The sequence below is a fragment of the Pleurodeles waltl genome, chromosome 10 (assembly GCF_031143425.1).
Source record: "Pleurodeles waltl isolate 20211129_DDA chromosome 10, aPleWal1.hap1.20221129, whole genome shotgun sequence".
NCBI classification, from domain to species: domain Eukaryota; kingdom Metazoa; phylum Chordata; class Amphibia; order Caudata; family Salamandridae; genus Pleurodeles; species Pleurodeles waltl.
The window spans coordinates 742,909,069-742,925,009 of NC_090449.1; positions in this window are offsets into that span (position 1 = coordinate 742,909,069).

The following is a 15,941-nucleotide window of genomic DNA, read 5'->3' on the forward strand; positions in this document are numbered from 1 at the left end:
ACATCATTCCAATACCTTTTTACATTGCACGCGTTGGGCAAGAGGCGAGTGCTTACCATATGTGTACACATGACCTGCTGGGCAGTATTCCCCTAGTTCAGGACAGACTCACGGCAATTTGCCTTGCATTACACTTCTGGGCACGTCATTGAGTACATGAGCCCACTGGGGCATAATTGTACAGTTGGTCGTTAGACGCATGAGAGAACCTGGCAGGCCCACTTGGGCACTATCTTATTGGCTGTGAATAGCCCCGTCGAAAGGTGTCAGGGTTTATTTATCACGTATGATATTACGGACACACTAGAGGGACTACGAAATGTTTTAGGATTTCCTTACTTTTTTGTCAGGAATTGGGATTCTCTTTGTGTGCACATCAGTCGTGAAGGATTAATTGATATTATTTTCACGCGACTGCAATTGTATAGATTTTACTAAATACATGCTAAGATGACTGCCTTGTTTACTTTCTTTTCGAGCAAGTCATGATTTCACTCCTTCTTGTATACTGAATTCATACCGCGAGCTAGGTGTGTGGTTGTCCTTCATGTTCACTAAGTAAACCACTGTTACGAGCAGTGGATGAGAGTTTTCTGATGGACCGGAGTGCGAGGCATCCTTTCTGGAGGCGATGAACTGTACGTAATGCGTTCCTCGGCCGTGCACGCATCGACTTCGCAGGGTCCCACACCTAAGGATGAGTGACTTTGGTGTGTGGGTGTATGTGTGTGTGTAGATATAAATATATATATATATGTGTGTTGTGTGTGTGTGTATATATGTGTGTGTGTGTGTGTATCTATATATATATATATATATATAGATACACACACACACCCTATATTTCATCCTATATATTATGCTACCTTCCACTATTTGAATTCTTAACCTCACCTTCGACAGTTTTGTTCTTTTTTTATTTGCTGTAAAGCTCTCTGATACCCATGGGTCTTTGGTTCTAGCTCGTTCTATACAAAACTGCAAAATTATAACGAAATAAATGCTGTAACAACAAGGACTACTTGATCGTTTATTCTTTTCCTACCTAAATCCATAAACCCTACTAGAAATGTATACATTTTATTGTTCTCACTACTGTACATATCCTAAATAGTTATTGTCAATAAATCTTGATATATATTATACACATTTGTATTTATACAGCATCTTTTGTAAAGTATGGTTGTCTTTATAATGCTAATATTTGCCACATAGAAAATTTATATTTAACACATTATGTGACTGTCTTGATGTTTTACCTAACCAATTTCGGCACACACTAAAAAAATCACCCAATTAATTATTAGTCAAAATAACCTCCAAATATTTTAGAATCGAAATCTCTTGTTCTAAAACATACAGAATGCAGAAAATCTGAACTTTTCATGCTCATGTCTCTGTAATGGGACATTCCTTGCCTTGTACCTCCCTCAAGCAGTTTAGGGAAGGGATCAGTTGCTCATTGGCGTTTGTTGTTACTTTGAGTTTGTTGTAGAAAACTCTTGTCATATTTCTATAACAATAACAAAAGGACAGTGAGGGCTTTGCAGCAGCAAAATCTGAAAATATAAAACCGTAGCCAGGTATATTGCATTTTTTTTCTACTTATAGCCTATTCCTCTCCCGTATATTATTTAAGTTACTTGTCTCACATAATTGCAATATTCGTTGTTGAACAACTCAACACTATTCTTTTTTCATTCGAATGTATTCATTCTAGGTCGTGACATTGAATGCAGCAAAGATCTTGTTGTCTAAATTGTTTAAAAATATCAAACTCAAATAGAATGTATTGCTTTCTTTTCTGCAATTTAGTATTAATGTATTAGCAATCTGATGCAGATGTTGCAAGTTTTCTTAGAAACTCAGCTTCTCTCAAACAGTTGTAGGAACCAGTACAATTGTACCCGCTTTGTAAACAATGGTTATTAACCTTTCTGGGACTTGTGCTTTCTTTTCTTCGGAAGAGTAAATTGTGCCTACCATTTCCACTATTTTTTGGAGCCTGGTTAATTCAGCAGGCACATTTTTATTGATTATAATGTTGGTAAATAATTCAACTTTTTCTGCTTTAAATTTTTTCAGACATATTGTCCTTATCACCATAGTATTTTTTGTAAAGCAAATACAACTTGTGATCGGTATCCACAGAGTCAATAATATTTGTTTATTCGTTAATGGGCACAATGTAATTCCTCTCGAGCTGAAGTCTCCATGCCAGGACCTATCCCACTGTATCACCTTGCAAGTGGTAAAACCCCATTGCATTGAATTGTACAGTTCTAACTGATTTCATATCAAGGAGCAAGATTCACTTATGATACAATTTGTTCTAGGTATATATGTTTACTTTTCAGACACATTGGGTACCTGTCTCTTAATGTCTCTTATACCACTTAAATGAGACTCCTGTGTTTCTGTGTTCTTTTAATTTTCCTGTGATCTGTTGACCTGATAATTTTTTTGGGTGGAGTAACTGCAAAGGCTTCAAATCGTATCCAAGTACCCATGAGCAGAATGCAGCTATGTAAGTCCTAAAATTCCTTAAATATTCCTTGTTGGTGACATTAAAGTGGCAACTTGGAGGCATAGAGTGGAAGAGAGAGAAGGTCTGTTTGGGAAATGAAAGCAATTAAGTAACTTGTCTTAGTAAAGAGCCTTACTAAAGCTTACCCTATAACATTCTCTGATGCCTTATCACTCATGCAATGAGTGATGAGATATAATCAAGCCAAGTAGGTGCATAGTACAAAGCACAGGTGAGGCAGATTTGTAATTAAAAACGGAAATATCAAGAGGGAAAGGGTTGGGTGGCAAAGGAATAAATCTGGGTGAGAACTCATAACACCAGTATGTTGTAGAAAGGGACTGGCATTGGTTAAATATTGATTAAACCTCTTCTGACCTGGGAGTAATGCAGCACCATCTTCTCTTCCTTCTAGTCCTCTTTGCCTGTAGTAGTGATGCCCTAAAGGCATGCCCCCATGTTCCCCGTGCACAATCTGTCTAGCCCCAATGCCTTGTCCAAAATGCTTAGCAGAATGAGTTGCACCTAATCAACATATCTTGCTATGGTAAGGGTTAGTAGGAAGATTGGCATGGAGGTAAACATGATGAGTTTGATTTAGACTCGTATTGCAGAGTTGCAACAGTCCTTGGAAGGTGCACACATTTGGATGGAAGTGCCAGGTTCTATTTTTGAAGATTATATTAATCTTTAATTTTGAAGAGTATTAATTGATACCTTGCTATCCATGGTTTGGGGACATTTCCTGAGACATATAATTTTTCATCATTAAATGAACTTCTGGAAAGGACATTTATTGTATCTTTCCTCTGATTCTGAGTGAAGTAGCAGCAGTTGTATGTTGCTGATTACCTATGATTTTAAGACTCCTTACTGTAGGCAATAGAACCATATGAATATGGTTTTTAATTGTTACTTCATTTGAACCTTCTCTAGATAATCTTTAGTGCATAGATAGAGAGTGTAGGAGGCTGGCCTGGCTTGTAGTGGGTACCAAGGGGTACTTACACTCTGTACCAGGTCCAGTTATCCCTTATTAGTGTAGAAGAGGTGTTTCTAGCAGCTTAGGCTGTTAGAAGGTAGCTATAGCAGAGCAGCTTAGGCTGAACTAGGAGACATGCAAAGCTCCTACTATACCATTGGTGTCATATGCACAATATCAGAATATAAGAAAACACAATACACAGATATACTAAAAATAAAGGTACTTTATTTTTATGACAATATGCCAAAAGTATCTCAGTGAGTACCCTCAGTATGAGGATGCCAAATATACACAAGATATATATACACAATACCAAAAATATGCAGTAATAGCAAAAGGAAGTAATGCAAGCAATGTAAAGTTACAGTAGATTGCAATTGGAGCACATAGGTATAGGGGCAACACAAACCATATACTCCAAAAGTGGAATGCGAACCACGAATGGACCCCAAACCTATGTGAGCTTGTAGAGGGTCGCTGGGGCTGTAAGAAAACAGTGAGGGTTAGAAAAATAGCCCACCCCAAGACCCTGAAAGGTAGGTGTAAAGTGCACCTACAATCCCCAGAGAGCACAGAAGTTGTGATAGGGGGATTCTGCAAGGAAAACCAACACCAGCAAAGCAACAACAGTGGATTTCCGGACCTGAGTACCTGTGAAACAAGGGGACCAAGTCCAAGAGTCGCGACAGTGTCGAGAGTGGGCAGATGCCCAGGAAATGCCAGCTGAGGGTGCAAAGGAGCTGCCACTGGATGGAAGAAGCTTGGTGTTTTGCAAGAACGAAGAGGACTAGGAACTTCCCCTTTGGAGGATAGATGTCCCACGTCGTGAAGAAGCTTGCAGAGGTGTTCCCACGCAGAAAGACCGCAAACAAGCCTTGCTAGCTGCAAGGATTGCAGTTAGGGTTTTTGGATGCTGCTGTGGCCCAGGAGGGACCAGGATGTCGGCACTTGGATGAGGAGACAGAGGGGGCAACCAGCAAGTCAGGGAGCCCTCACAGAAGCAGGCAGCACCCGCAGAAGTACTGGAACAGGCACTTAGAAGAGGAGTGAACCAGAGTCCACCCAAAGTCACAAAAGGGAGTCCCACGACGCCGGAGGACAACTCAGCAGGTTGTGCACTGCAGGTTAGAGTGTCTGGGACCCAGGCTTGGCTGTGCACAAAGGAAATCCTGGAAGAGCACACAGGAGCCGGAGCAGCTGCAAATCACGCAGTACCCAGCAATGCAGTCTAGCGTGGGGAGGCAAGGACTTACCTACACTAAACTTGGACTGAAGAGTCACTGGACTGTGGGAGTCACTTGGACAGAGTTGCTGAGTTCCAGGGACCATGCTCGTCGTGCTGAGAGGGGACCCAGAGGACCGGTGATGCAGTCTTTTGTTGCCTGCTGTTGCAGGGGGAAGATTCCGTCGACCCATGGGAGATTTCTTCAGAGCTCCTGGTGCAAGAAGGAGGCAGGCTACCCCCAGAGCATGCACCACCAGGAAACAGGCGAGAAAGCCGGCAGGATGAAGCGATACAAGGTTGCAGTAGTCGTCTTTGCTACTTTGTTGCGGTTTTGCAGGCGTCCTGAGCAGTCAGCGGTCGATCCTTTGGCAGAAGGTGAAGAGGGAGATGCAGAGGAACTCTGGTGAGTTCTTGAATTCGGTATCTGAAACATTCCCCAAAGCAGAGACCCTAAATAGCCAGAAAAGGAGGTTTGGCTACCTAGGAAGGAGGATAGGCTAGTAACACAGGTAAGAGCCTATCAGAAGAAGTCTCTGACGTCACCTGCTGGCCCTGGCCACTCAGAGCAGTCCAGTGTGCCAGCACACCTCTGAATCCAAGATGGCAGAGGTCTGGGGCACGATGGAGGAGCTCTGGGCACCTCCCCTGAGAGGTGCAGGTCAGGGGAGTGGTCACTCCCCTTTCCTTTGTCCAGTTTCGCGCCAGAGCAGGGCTGGGGGACCCCTGAACTGGTGTAGACTGGCTTATGCAGAGATGGGCACCATCTGTGCCCATCAAAGCATTTCCAGAGGCTGGGGGAGGCTACTCCTCCCCAGCCCTGACACCTTTTTCCAAAGGGAGAGGGTGTAACACCCTCTCTCTGAGGAAGTCCTTTGTTCTGCCTTCCTGGGCCAGGCCTGGCTGGACCCCAGGAGGGCAGAATCCTGTCTGAGGGGTTGGCAGCAGCAGCAGCTGCAGTGAAACCACGGGAAAGGCAGTTTGGCAGTACCCGGGTCTATGCTAGAGACTCTGGGGATCATGGAATTGTCTCCCCAATGCCAGAATGGCATTGGGGTGACAATTCCATTATCTTAGACATGTTACATGGCCATGTTCGGAGTTACCATTGTGACGCTATACATAGGTAGTGACCCATGTATAGTGCACGTGTGAAATGGTGTCCCCGCACTCACAAAGTCCGAGGAATTTGCCCTGAACAATGTGGGGGCCCCTTGGCTAGTGCCAGGGTGCCCACACACTAAGTAACTTTGCACCCAACCCTCACCAGGTGAAGGTTAGACATATAGGTGACTTATAAGTTACTTAAGTGCAGTGGTAAATGGCTGTGAAATAGCGTGGACGTTATTTCACTCAGGCTGCAGTGGCAGGCCTGTGTAAGAATTGTCAGAGCTCCCTATGGGTGGCAAAAGAAATGCTGCAGCCCATAGGGATCTCCTGGAACCCCAATACCCTGGGTACCTCAGTACCATATACTAGGGAATTATAAGGGTGTTCCAGTAGGCCAATGTGAATTGGTGAAATTAGTCACTAGCCTGTAAGTGACAATTTGGAAAGCAGAGAGAGCATAACCACTGAGGTTCTGGTTAGCAGAGCCTCTGTGAGTCAGTTAGGCATCACACAGGGATCACATACATATAGGCCACAGACTTATGAGCACTGGGGTCCTAGCTAGCAGGGTCCCAGTGACGTGGACGTTATTTCACTCAGGCTGCAGTGGCAGACCTGTGTAAGAATTGTCAGAGCTCCCTATGGGTGGCAAAAGAAATGCTGCAGCCCATAGGGATCTCCTGGAACCCCAATACCCTGGGTACCTCAGTACCATATACTAGGGAATTATAAGGGTGTTCCAGTATGCCAATGTGAATTGGTGAAATTGGTCACTAGCCTGTTAGTGACAATTTGGAAAGCAGAGAGAGCATAACCACTGAGGTTCACACAGGGAACACATACATATAGGCCACAAACTTATGAGCACTGGGGTCCTGGCTAGCAGGGTCCCAGTGACACATAACAAACATACTGACAACATATGGTTTTCACTATGAGCACTGGGTCCTGGCTAGCAGGATCCCAGTGAGACAGTGAAAACACCCTGACATATTCTCACAAACAGGCCAAAAGTGGGGGTAACAAGGCTAGAAAGAGGCTACTTTCTCACAGAGAGGCAGTCAGATCGTGAGCCGAGCGTTAAGTTAACTACATTACTATCAACGTTGGTACTTTTGTTAGTTCTTCACCCTAGTCTATTACCTCTTGCTCTTATAGGGTTCAATGATTTGGCTACCTTTGGGTTAAGACTCAAGACCGGATGTTTCTCTTCTCCTTGCCATTTTCCCTGTGGCTCCTCAACCCACCTCAGAGTTTTATAGTTTGGTATGGAGTTTGTGGGGAAAAGATTGAAAACACTACAGAGGATCCTTCAGCGCCACAATGGAGATACGCAGAGACACATATTTACTTACCGGCCTGACAGACCACACATGCCTTCAGGATGAGCCTATCCTTTTGTGAAAAGGCAAACGTTTCCAGGTTGAGTCCCACTGAACACTAAGTGGGTAGTCTTACATGGTTCTTCAGTACTCATGTCTTACTTCCATTTAATCTCTGCAGTTGGCCTTAGTGCCTTTTGTGAATGGTACCCGTGGAAGGACATTTTTGGCTGTGCGTTTTCAGTCTAGCCTTTCATGTATAGCAACGCAGCAGGCACACACCCACTGTTCCTTTTGGTACTGACTCCAATGAGCCACTTGGTAACCATGGCAGGGGCTGGCTCCTGCTGCCGCCTGCAAAACCGCCTCACCCAGTGGAGTTACCCTGACATAAAACTTTACGTTTTCACCCTTAAGTTATGGTTGGGAGCGTAACTTAGTACTCCTGTGCTCTTGTACTTCAACGTGACTCCAATACAAACAGAGGCCATTTCTGTGCCATTAATGCAATGGATCTTTCCCTGATGCAGCTCTACACCAGTTAAGGAGTGTCAAAGGTGAACTGGATGCATGCTGGATACATCTGAATGAGTAATGTGCTTGAATCTGTGCCAGCCCCAACATCTGGTTACACCAGTGAGTTCAAAATGTACATAGGGTCCAACTGTGATGGCTTAATCCAATTACCATACATGCATCTCATTTTGTGCTTGAGCAAACATTGATGGTGAATTTGCCTGTGTGCAATATGCGGCCAGCACAGCATTAACAAAAAGAGCTGCATTAGTATCAAGATATTGGTCGAAGTCCATTTGTTTTGTAGATATCAGACAAAGGATATGGAAAACTGAGAGAGCATAAGACAGGCAATTGATGCTTCCTCTTTGCAGTCTGTAAGGTTGACTCCTAAATTAAAGGGAAGCAAAGGCGGCAACAGGACGCTTTGTCATGCAGAGTAATAGAAAATAGTGGAATTGGACTCATGGAGGGACTTTAGGTAAGAATTTAGAAACCGCATGGACAATATAAGATAATGGTATTTTAAAATATTTGATTTAAAATTGCTATTGTTTTCTTCAGACTTTGTTTCTCAGTTGATTACAACGTTAAAGGTATGATCGTTTTGGTTTAAACAGAATTATAAGATTTAATTCATTCTTTATGCCAATACTTAATATGTGAATATGATTTCATTTCGGTGTTTGCAGATTAATTAAAAGGGAGGCATATTTCTGAAGGGGGGCTCTTTTAATTACAGATAAACATTTATATACAACCATTATTTTTAGAAAACACAACATTTGGAAACTAATATTGGTTACAACTAGTTACTAAAACGTTGGGATAAAACCACACATTGGAGATATCTGCATAATATTATAAGCCCAGGGGATCCCTTATCCTTTGTAATCGTGGCTGTGGAGACAATGATGCCACTACGACTATTGTTTACTAATATCCGGGCCTCAACTCCTCAGAATACTGTTCAAATTAAAATTCAGATGTAATTAGAAAAAGAGAACACCAAATACCATCTAGTACATACGAGAAAACACTTGTCTCCTAATATATTCTCATTCATTACCCACATTCTTTATATACTCTACCATTTTATCATTCAAATTGTACAGTACAGCCTTAACCCAGTTATCTACCAACCCTGCAGTAAAAGTGCTCTCATATCTAAATCTTCCAAACATTGGGAAATCCTAAATATCTGTTACTTAGAGGACAACATCGTTAGACTTCACTTTAGACAAATTGCACAGTCAGCTTGTGCCCCTCAATAATCTAGGCAGAAACTCACAAATCCAGCTATTTCGTTTTTGTTGTGTACAGTTTACACACAGACAAAGATGTTAGGCAATCTCTAGTCTTATCCAGGTTTGATTACTTCAAGCCTTACAAGCGAGTTTGTGGTACAGCAAGTTCTTCCCACCATTTTTACAGTGGTCCTGTCAGTTTTGTGGGACAGAAAAGACAGACAAAGTGACAATTAAGGATAGTCAAAAACTGAATGGGACTAACGACAGAAACCTATGGCCGAATGACATAAAACTACCACTCGGAGCGTTAAATTCTGATGGTCTCTGCCACGGTTTGTGGCTGACTGGTATCAGCCAATGGAGCAGCGCCATTTTACAACTTCAGTTAGAACTTTCAAGACAGGTGCTGCTTTTGACTCGAAACGTAGCAGCATTTGTTGACACATCTAAAATAAATCACAAAAATAACACAATAACTTACACAAAGCAACAAAATGCAACTAAAGCATAACGGCACATCACAGCAAAATGATAATATAAACGCAACACAACAACCACAGCATAACACATCATCACATTGCAATAAAAGAGCACTAACAATACAACCCATCACGACCACAAAAAGTGGCACACAACAAACATTTGCGCACACTCTTGTCACATATTGCCACCTCCGGAAACATGGTTTTGACATTCGGTAGTGCAAACTGTTGGGTTTGCTTACCACCAGTGACGTGGAACAGCGCCAGTCTTAAATGTTTTAGAATCCAGCCTTTAGTTGCAGATGTAAAATAGACTATTTAAGACACTTAGAAGGTATGGTACTATGACTGTGGAAATGGTGTACTATGTTCACTTATTCTGTATTTTTGATTACGCTTTACTCCTTTTCAGACGGTCCTACATCCTACTTCCTGACTGGTTTCAAGGACACCGAACAATCTGACCTAACACACCAGTTCTATTCCTTTTCTGTATGCTACCTATCAAAGAGAACTATCATTGGGAAAGCCAATATGTTTCGCCTTTGATTGTTCTTTTGCATTCTATTTTACTACCTAACTGGATTATAAATATTAGAAAAATGTTATAATGTTTGTTTTAAATTTGATAAACCGTTAATAGTTATTTATGTTGCTGTTTATTAATTCAACATACATCACAACATAAACAACTGTTAAAGGTTTATCAGATTTAAAACAAACATTATTGTAACATTTTTCTAATATTTATAATCTAGTTAGATAGTAAAATTGAATGCAAAAGAAAAATCAAAGGCGAAACCTATCAGCTTTGCCAATGCTTCTTTTTCTAGCTCAGATGGTTAAAAAATTACTAAAAACGCAGCCACACATGATGTTGCGGAGTGGAAGGCCCTTTGCAAAAGTTGAACAATCACCTTTTGGTTGCTTTTTGCTATATTTGGGTGTTAAAATGGTACTAATGAGGTTCAACCAATTCTTAAACAATGTTAACAAGTGTAAAAATGACAAATTAATGAAGTGATACTGTCACAAGATGTGCCGCGTTATGCCTCATAATTAGCATTTTCTTGCGACATTATTTATTTATCCCTACAGTATATTTTGGCCCTCCCCTGCTACATAATTCCAGTGGCACTGACTATGCCCCAAGTGAGAACCTCCAAGGTGCACTCATCCTTGAGAACAATGTGTTTAAAACATCCCCACAAAATGTGGCAATCGGAGGACTATGAGCAGGGAGGCTGGCGCAATCCTCATGCTTTTGTTTTTCCGCATGTCTTAATATTCATTACAAATGCTTTCATATGAAATCACGGTACTAATGAAACGTAAAGAATGAGTCACTATGTCTGTTTATTTGTCGTGAAGTTTAAAACGACTCTAGGAACCTAATGACCTCTCGTCACCGGGTAAAATGTGGAATGTAGAAGGAATTCCTTCAAAACTTTTCTCCTCCAGACCAAATACATCAATGGGCGTTGAGAGGGTCCCTGTGTAACAGTTGTTCATCTTGTGCGATCAGTTTCATGTATTTTCCTGTTTTACAGTTGTTTACTGTGGGATGCAGTCATTTTCTAGACTGTTCTTGGTATGGTAGGGTATGGATGTGGACAAATCAGGTAGAAAGGAGATGCCGATAACAGTGAGTTTCTAAAGACATTTATTACGCAATACAAATAGGTTCAGCAATGCTTCCAGGCACTTGCTGCAACAAAAGACTCATTTCCGCCTCGAGGCACCTCCTACAGCCTCGGTGTGAGCTCCAGAAATGGCCAGTCAGTGAGCAGTGGGGAGCTTCAGGTGTCACCAGTTTACCCATGTTGACAGCCTGACTCATCTTGCCCATCATGCCTCCTCCCAATGAGATGTGTGCTCAGGGTGCCAATTGAGGTGGAACCCCATCCCCTAGAAAGACTAGAAAAATAGGGGAATGAACATACTCTGGGACTGGTGGGTTGGGGCAGAGTCTCCTTTTGTGCGGTCACAACAGAAGTTTTTTTATACGTGCACACGTTTTGAACTTTGTAACGCACTGAAAGGCCCCGGACTCAAAAGTATTAAAAAGTACAGGAGTTCCAGCAAACACTGAGATATTCTATGTGCCTACCAAAAGTGAATGTCTCCTTCTCTAATGTAATGGGCGCTCATGTGAAGCGCTCCAATACCTTCAAGTGGACGGCTGCAGTCACCTAAGAAAAACAACAGTCACCACAGTGAAAAGCACAAACAACATACCGCCATGGAGCATGAAGCAAATAACGCACTCCACTACCTTCAAGAGGACAGCCACAGACACCAAAGAAAAACACTCACAACAGACAGCGAATGCCCAAATAACATAATGCCACGGAGCACGAAGCAAAACAAAAAAAGAAGTACCTTCAGCGTGGTGCCAGAGAGTCCAATGAGAAGTGACCGGAAGGAGTACTTGGTCCACAGGCAACCTAACGGCAAGAACAGTGAAGAAATCAATAGGAAGTGAAGCAGGACACGTGCAGACGGCATGCTGACCAATTGGAAGTACGTAAATCAGAGCCCCTCTTAAGTTTTTTTTTTTCTTAGCAATAGATTTCACAAGCAGAGTGCGTGCAGACGAAACCTAAAAACATGCACAAATTGTGCCTGGTTGGTGGTATGCAGGGCTGGCTATAAGGTGGTGCTACTGATGCAGCTGTACCTGGTGGTGACCTCGGGGTACCATACGTAGAAATAACAGGTTTTATAAAGCACCTGCTGCAGAGTTCATTGTGTGTTTAGCAGTTTTGTAGGAATAGTAACAATGTCAAGATAACTCTAGTGATTAATGTCACTGCTGGAGAGGGATCCCAGTTTTGTCCAGTGGCATCTTCCACTCATGATAAATTAGCACAGAGGGTTAATATTCTTGCTGTAAAAGACAGGTACCTCGCAAATTTACAAACTGTATTTTATGTGGATGCTCAGTAGGTTACTGCTTTTGTCACGGAGATCATTTTGTTACTAGCAGTTCATAGGTTATATCCCTAACATAACACATTCAGCCATAAACTGTCATTAAAAAAGCTGCATGCAAACCTCATGGTATAGGTTAGAACGTTATGTTTTATACCCCAGTCTTGCGTTGTCCTAATGTTGCTAAAAAGGTTTTATTTGGATAAAAATACATTCTTATTAGTAAAGCCAAACACTGTGGTACGTTTTAAATACTGAATGTGTGGTTCTCCACACCAAAGACTTTTAAAATATACTTCCTACTAGTATCGATGACATGTGACTTCTACACTGTGTAATCCTCATTGCAATATGAAACATTTCCTATAGACTGATTTAAACACGTTTGAATCGTTGGCTCTATATAATGGGTATGTGAAGTAATGTGCTCTAACACCCTACATTGGTATGAGTAGCGCTATAACACAAATGAAATGTATGTGGGGTGGGGTGGGGGTTACGGAGAAATGAGGGCGCTGGTGGAGCTTGATAGTGGAATCAGTGGTGCTGACGTTTTTTTTGGGGGGGAAATTGTCTCACTGAGGGCCAGTGCTGAAGTAGGACCTGGTGGTATGCAAAAGTACAAAATCATTAGTACTGTTTGTGATCTGTTTCTTAACAGTTCCTTCCTTAATTCGGAAACTAGCTTGACTTCATTCACATTACGCAAATATATTGAATTACGTTTTCCAATTTTTCAGATTTTGTATCTTCTTTTCACCGTCACTTATCTGCCCGGCAAGGGCTGACGTATGATTCATTTGTCTAATCATTTATGTTATTTAGACACTAGGTGGCGATATTTCTCTGCTGCTTGACAATTTAATTTCTTTAGTACCTGACTAACGCATGGATAAAAACATAATTCCTCGATGTAAGGCACACCCAAGCCCAAATAGGCTGTTTAACATTAGATGTCTTGAACTTTTCAGCCGTGATATTTCTCTCCTGTTATGTGCACGTCTTAGGTTTCTGAACTCTTAGCCCGTTTAAACAAGAGTGTTTGTTATGTAGCAAAGAGAACATCAGGTTAAATTTGAGTGTAGAACAGAAACATGTAATGATACTGACACAACATTCAGACTCTTGCACAAAACAGGCTGCTAATTGCACATTGAGCACGGGTGTATCCGAGTAAGAGGAGCAGGTACAGTCCACCGGGGACAGGGGCCTCACGGGAAAATGACTACCTAATTATAGCAGTTTTTTTTCTACAATCAAGCCAAAAGATGGCTAATTCTCGAAGCCCTTTAAGTTTATTAAAGAACTGAGATCTCTGTATGTTGTATAAAATAGCAGGGAATTCTGCCAGTTATAAATGAGATTTGTACATGCTTAGGGACCTGTCACCTGAAGGTTACCGACATCAGTACCGATGAGATAGCGCAGTGATTTGTGTATAACCCATAGACCACAAGTTCCAGTTCCATCATGATAGCCTGGAAGGCACCATTATTTGTTTATTTTATTTTACATATAGATAAAGGTCGAACCTAAATCCATGGAGCAAGAAGTATTTTACTAATAACACTTTTATGTCACCAGTAACTGGCAGGCTGTACACAGTGCAGTACAATGTGAGTGGGTTCTAATTGAAACCAGATTACGAAGAAAAAAGCATTTGCATTGCAGTGGATCTCGCATTTGCTCGACTTAAGAAGTATTAGCGTTGTAAAGTCCTAACCGGACTTTTATTGCCACATAAAATGAAAAGTAAAAGTAAAACAGTTTTACATAAGCAAGCCGATTTAAAGCGCCACGCGTGAAGGATCACACAAAATGAAACAAGATAGCTTGCAGTCAAACGTATCGGCAAAGGTGCAGCGAGATTGCGCTGCATAGGAAATAAACAGAAAAAGTAGTCCAGAAACCATGCTGAAAACATGGAGCCTTGTATGTTTTCAGTTGTTGGCCGGTGTGCTCGAGGGGGGCTAAACACCGGAAAAGGCATGACGTATGCATGCCTTTCACAAATAAAATCAAGTGATTTTTAAAAACAGGCAAGCCCACGAACCAACAAAACTGATGGGCGTGGTTAAAAGGCCACAGAGAGATTACAGCAGGCTACAGCACTTGCACACTCTACCGTAACAAGAAGGTGATGAGAAGGCAGACATATTATTGCAACATTACTTGAACGAAGAATGTAGTTATTTTTTACATCCATTTATTTTTTACGTACACATTTACTTTTGTAGGCAGAGAAATAATTTGCAAGGAATCACATGCTTTATGGTCACTGTTTGAAATTGTGATAAAAACCTTGGTCTGTATCTGGAAAGGTGACACCAAGTACACTTAAATATAATGTAAGTTCCCTCTTTACGTGGGTGGCAAAACTCAAGAGGTTTGAGCATTTATTATCTCACATGTCCAACAGCTCCACACTCCCAAGAAAATAAAAATAGAAACAACCATTTGGAAAGCCAGTTGGTCTTGCCTTTCCGACTTACTAGTTTTGCCACTGATTGTTGTCAATGCTGAACAGATTTGGCAAAAAAGAAAAAGCACAATCACTAGTGCGTGCAACATGCAGACCTGCCAACTTGAGAAGAAAACCAGTCCTGTGAGGAGGGGGCATTGCTTTGGAGGGGGTGGGGCTCTATGCCAAGAACTTTCCAAGGGGGCCTTCTGCCCAGTCCCCCACCCCCATCGACCTCCTCCCACTACAAAAAAAGTTAACAAGTCGTTGTTTTGGATGTTGGTGATGTCCTGGATTGTTTTCACACCCCTTAATGGATATCGCCTGCTTGCAGCCTCAAACAGCAAGCTGGAAATCACTCTCTGCAGTGGTTTCCAGCTTGCCTTGTCTGCCACTGTGTGATTTTGACTCTTCACTGGGTGACCGTGACTCAAAATTGTGTGACTCTAGGTGGCATTGTGTGAGCTAGCAGGTCTGATCATGTCGCATGTGTTTGTAAGTGTCATGTCCAGCATAAGGATGTATATGAATGCATGTGTCACCACGCTTATGTGCTTTTACAGTATAACTTCCATTTTATTTATTTTTTTTAAATTACTGTTCGAAGATGGAGGACTCAGATTTTGAAGCTGTAAACAAAAACGAACGTAAACATTCACAAAAGCACATTTGAATAACGAAGTGGCCCAGGAGCAAATGGCAGCTGTCAAGTTCTCCAAAAAATATTAACATATACCTATTTATTGAAATGACAGGATGGGTGTGGCAGAGGAGCTACAGATAAGCACTTAGTGAAAAGGTGCAGGTGGGGTAGGTATGGGCAGGGGAAGGAGAAAAACTATATTTCAAAAAAGGCATGGAGGGGTACGGCAAGCAGTGGACAAGCAATCGGGAGGGGGGAGCATCATGGACTGCATCAGACGGGGAAGTTTGAACGGAGAAGCAGCACAAGCGGGAGAGAGGAAGAAAACATATGCAGTCTCAAAGAGTGCTGAAAGAAAAAGAAAAAAGTAGCTACTCAAATGTGAGCAATGGAAGGATAGGTCTTCCAATCAAAAGGATGTAAAGGAGCTGTTCTGGATAAATACAACAAAGGAAAGAAAACTGTCAAGTTAAAAGCAAGCAAATGAGG